Source organism: Balaenoptera ricei, chromosome 14, assembly GCF_028023285.1.
Source record: "Balaenoptera ricei isolate mBalRic1 chromosome 14, mBalRic1.hap2, whole genome shotgun sequence".
Lineage (NCBI taxonomy): Eukaryota > Metazoa > Chordata > Mammalia > Artiodactyla > Balaenopteridae > Balaenoptera > Balaenoptera ricei.
The window spans coordinates 16,207,860-16,213,859 of NC_082652.1; positions in this window are offsets into that span (position 1 = coordinate 16,207,860).

The window sequence follows — 6,000 nt, forward strand, 5'->3', positions numbered from 1 at the left end:
AGCCACAACAAGATGGTAGGAGGGGCACTTTCATGATATAATCAAATCTCATACCTGTCAGGTGGGTGACCCACAAACTGAAAAATAATTACATCACAGAGGTTCTCCCGCAGGAGAGTTCTGAGCCCCATGTCAGGCTCCCCAACCTGAGGGTCTGGCATCAGGAGGAGGAGCCCCCAGAGCATTTGTCTTTGAAGGCCAGTTGGGCTTGAGTGGAGGCGCTCCACAGGACTGGGAGAAACAGAGACTCCACTCTTGGAAGGTGCACACAAGGTTTCATGTGCACTGGAACCCAAGGCAAAGCAATGACTCCATACGAGCCTAAGCCAGACCTACCTGTGGATCTTGGAGGGTCTCCTGGGGAGGCAGAGGTCGGCTGTGGCTCACTGTGGGGGCAAAGACAACGGTGGTGGAGGCCCCAGCCAATATTCATCAGCATGACCTCTCCCAGAGGTCGCCATTTTGGCACTGAGCCCTGGCCCCACCCAACAGCCTGCAGGCTCCCGTGCTGAGACACTTCAGGCCAAACAAGCAACAGGGCGGGAACACAGCCCCACCCATCAGCAGACAGGCTGTCTGAAGTCCTCCTGATCCCACAGCCACCTCTAAACACACCCCTTGATACAGCCCTGCCCACCAGAGGGACAAGACCCAGCTCCACCCACCAGTGGGCAGGCACCAGTCCCTCTGACCAGGAAGCCTGCACAAGCCTGGACCAACCTCACCCACCAGGCGGCAGACACCAAAAGCGAGAGGAACTATGATCTTGTTGCCTGAGGAACAGAGGCTACAAACACAGAAAGTTAGACAAAATGAGACAGCAGAGAAATATTTTCCAGATGAAAGAACAAGATAAAATTCCAGAAGAAAAACTAAGTGAAGTGGAGCTAGGCAATCTTCCTGAAAAATAATTCAGAGTAGTGATAGTAAAGATGATCCAAGATCTTGGAAAAAGAATGCAGGCACAGACCGAGAAATACATGAAATGTTTAACAAAGAGCTAGAAGATTTAAAAAACAAATAAACAGAGATGAACAATATAATAACTTAAATGTAAAATACACTAGAAGGAATCAGTAGCAGAATAAATGAGGCAGAAGAATGAATAAGTGAGCTGGAAGACAGATTGGTGGAAATCACTGTTGTGGAACAGACTAAAGAAAAAAGAATGAAAAGAATGAGGACAGTCCAAGAGACCTCTGGTATAACATTAAATGCACCAACATTCACATTTCTCTCTTCTCCCAGAAGAAGACAGAAAGGGCCTAAGAAAATATTTGAAGAGATAATAGCCGAAAACTTCCCTAACATGGGAAAGGAAACACTCAAGTCCAGGAAGTGCAGAGTCCCATACAGGATAAACCCAAAGAGGAACACACCAATACACGTAGTAATCAAATTAACAAAAATTAAAGACAAAGAACTCATATGTGGAATTTAATGTTTTTTAAATGATATAAATGACCTTATTTACAAAACAGAAACAGACTCACAGATTTCAAAAACAAACTTATGGTTACCAAAGGGGAAACATGGAGGGGGCGGGGATAAATTAGGAGCTTCGGATTAACACACACACACTACTATACGTAAAATAACAAACAAGGACCTACTGTATAGCACAGGAAACTCTACTCAATATTCTATAATAACCTATATGGGAAAAGAATCAAAAAAGAATCAATATATGTATATGTATAACTGAATCACTATGCTGTACACTTGAAATTAACACAACATTGTAAATCAACTATACTCCAATAAGTTTTTTAAAAAATTAAAGACAAAGAGAAATAGTAAAGGCAACAAGAGATGGGCTTCCCTGGTGGCACAGTGGTTGAGAATCCGCCTGCCAATGCAGGGGACATGGGTTCGAGCCCTGGTCCGGGAAGATCCCACATGACACGGAGCAACTAAGCCCGTGCGCCACAACTACTGAGCCTGCATGCTGCAACTACTGAAGCCCATATGCCTAGAGCCTGTGCTCCGCAGCAAGAGAAGCCACCGCAATGAGAAGCCCATGCACCACAACAAAGAGTAGCCCCCACTCTCCACAACTAAAGAAAGCCTGCACGCAGCAACACCAACACGGCCTAAAATAAATAAATTAAAAAAAAAAAAGCAACAAGAGAGAGGCAACAAATAACATACAAGGGAATCCCCATAAGGTTATCAGCTGATTTTTCAGCAAAAACTCTGCAGGCCAGAAGGCAGTGGCATGATATATTTAAAGTGATGAAAGGGAAAAACCTGCAACCAAGAATACTCTACCCAGCAAGGTTCTCATTCAGGTTCGATGGAGAAATCAAAAGCTTTACAGACAAGCAAAAGCTAAGAGAATTCAGCACCACCAAACCAGCTTTATAACAAATGCTAAAAGAGCTTATCTAGACAGAAAAGAAAAGGACAAAACTAGAAGATAGAAAATTACGAATGGGAAAGCTCACTGGTAAAGGCAAACATACAGTAAAGGTAGAAAATCATCCACACACAAATATGATTTCAAAACCAGCAATTGAGAGGAGAGTACAAATGCAGGATATTGGAAACGCATTTCAAATTAAAAGACCAGCAACTTAAAACAATCTTGTATATATATAGACTGCTATATCAAAACCTCATGGTAACTGCAAACCAAAAATCTATATGGGAATAACCTTCTGTCTGTTTAAATTATTATTTATTTATTTATTTTGGCCGCACTGCACAGCTTGCAGGATCTTAGTTCCCCAACCAGGGATTGAACCTGGGGCCATGGCAGTGAAAGCGCCGAGTCCTAACCACTGGACTGCCAGTGAACTCCCAAAGATACTTTTCCTATTTAAATCTCTTTAAAAGATAATTGACTGTTTATAAAGAAAACAACAGTGTATTGGGGATTTGTAACAAAAGCAGAAATAACTATGACAATAGCTCAAAGCCTGGGAGGAGAGAAATGAAATATGCTGTTGTAATATCAAACATGAAATGGCATAATATCACTTGAAGGTAGACTGTGAAAAGTTAAAACTGTATATTATAGACCCTATGGGACTTCCCTGGTGGTCCAGTGGTTAAGACTCTGGGCCTCCACTGCAGGGGGCACAGGTTTGATCCCTGGTTGGGGAACAGAGATTCCCACATGCCATGCAGCGCAGCCAAAAAAAGTGTATACCATAAACCCTAAAACAACTACTTAAATAACACAATAAACAGTAATAACTAATAAGTCAACAAAAGAGGTACAGTGAAATTATAAAAAGTATCCTTTTGGATACTTTTGGAAAGCAGAAAAAGAGAAAAAAAAGACAGAGAAAATTATATATTTAAACCCAATCATATCAATAATCACACTAAATGTAAATGGTCTATACACCTCAATTAAAAGACAGATTGTCTGAATGGACCCAAAACCAAGACAAAAAACAACGAAAAAAAATCCCAACTATATGCTGCCTTTGAGAAACCCACTTTAAATATATAGATACAAATAGGAATAGGAATAAAAATAAAAGGATGGAAAAGATGTACTGTGCTAACACTAAGAAAGCTGAGGACTGTTAATATTATTAAGATTGCTATATTAATATCAAAGTATATTTCACAGCAAATATTACAAATACATTTCATTTCATAATAATAAAGGGGCCAATTAAACAAAGGCACAACTATCATAAGTATTTATACATGTAATAACAGGACCTGAAAATAATGGAACAGAAATTATAGAATTATAAGGAAAAACAGACAATCCTCAATTATAATAAGAGATTTCCCGCTCAATAATATATAGAACAAGTAAACAGAAAATCAGTAAGGATATAAAGGCTTGAAAACCACTATCAACCAATGTTGACCTACCTGCCATTTATATAACATTCATCCAACCAAAACAGAATGCACATTCTTTTCAAGTACATACAGAACAATTATGGCCTGGAGAATATTCTAAGGACACAAGAAGTCTAGATAAATTTTAAAAGATTCAAGTCATACAGAGTATGTTCTCTGACCACAGTGAAATTAAATTAGAAACAATAACAAAAACAAATCTGGAAAATATCCAAGTATTTGGAAACTAGACTACACACTAATAAATAGCCCATGAGTCAAAGAAGAAATCAAAGTTCTTTAAACTGAATGAAATGAAAAGACACATCAAAACTTTGTGAGATGCAGATAAAGCACTTAACAGTTATATTAAAAAAGAAGTCAGATCTCAAATCAGTGACCTCAACTTTGACCTTAAAAAACTAGGTAAAGGGCTTCCCTGGTGGCACAGTGGTTGAGAATCTGCCTGCCAATGCAGGGGACACGGGTTCGAGCCCTGGTCTGGGAGGATCCCACATGCCGCGGAGCAACTAGGCCCGTGAGCCACAACTACTGAGCCTGCGCATCTGGAGCCTGTGCTCCACAAGAGAGGCTGCAACAGTGAGAGGCCCACGCACGATGAAGAGTGGCCCCTGCTCACCGCAACTAGAGAAAGCCCTCACACAGAAACGAAGACCCAATACAGCCAAAAAAATAATAATAATAATAATAATAATTAATTAAATTTAAAAAAAAAAAGAAAAAGAAACTAGGTAAAGAAAAAATTAAGCTCAAAGTAAGCAAAAGAAAGGAAGTGATAAAAATCAGAATAGGAAATCAATGAAATGGAAGCAGAAAAACAGTAAAGGAAATCAATGGAATCAAAAGTTGATTTTTTGAGATCAATATAATTGATAAATCTCTAACCCAGTAGTTGCCCTGCTATGGCCCATAATCCAGCTACCTGTTTTTGTAAATAAAGTTTTATTCACCCATTCATTTGTGTATTGTCCATGGCTGTGTTCACTCTATAACAGCGTTGTTGAGTACAGTAAGTCCCGTCCAAATGAACGAGTTCCATTCTGAGAGCGAGTTCATAAGTGCAACAAAAGTTAGCCTAGGTACCCAACTAACACAATTGGCTATGTAGTACTGTACTGTAATACGTGTATAATACTTTTCACACAAATAATACATTGAAAACAACACAAGAAATAAAACATTTTTAATCTTACAGTACAGTGCCTTGAAAAGTACAGTAGTACAGTGCAACAGCTGGCATACAGAGGCTGGCATCGAGGGAACAGGCAAGAAGAGTTACTGACCGGAGGAGGGAGAGGAGGTGGGAGACGGTGGAGCTGAAGGATTGCCAGCAATAGGAGACATAGGGCAAGCTGCTATTTCACTCATGCCTGACGTTGATGGCACAGGTTTTGGTTCCTTGCTGGATTCAATTCTATCTACCCTCCTGAGAAAACGATCCAGTGATGTCTAGCTCCTTTTTTCTCGTCATAGGTGACATGGTAGCACTGGATTGCATTTTGAATGGTTGCTGTAACCTTCGTGTACCGTTCTACATTTGGTTCCTGTGCCTCAAAAACTAACAGTGCCTCCTCAGATAAAGAAAATTCCCTTGCCATTTCCTGCATCGTGAATCTCTTCGGTTCTTCATTTACTTCTTCTTCCTCCTGTCTCTCTTCGTCCTTTCTCTGGGCCTCCAATTCCTGGCGCTTCTTAGCAGTACCAGCTAAATCACCGCTGCTTTTACGCTTGCTTCTAGACATCCTGGGCTTGAAATAAAGATACTGTATTACTGTACTCTATACAGTACTGTACAGTACACAGAAACACAGCCACTTGTAGAGGATGCACGCACCTGACAATGCACACCAGACACGTGAACTTATATAACTGGACATGCAAACTCATGTTCGCATCTTTGAAAGTTTGCAACTTGAAGGTTGGTATGTAGGGGACTTACTGTAGTTGAAATACACACAGTATAACCTGCAAAACCTTAAATATTTACTATTTGGCTTTTATCAAAGAAAAGTTTGGAGATCCCTGCTCTAGCCGAACACATTAGGGAAAGAGAAAAGACACAAATTATCAACCAATGAAATTAAAGAGGTGACATCACTACAAACTTTACAGATATTTTTAAAATAATAAGGGAATATTATGAATACCCTATTTTTTTTTTGAATACCC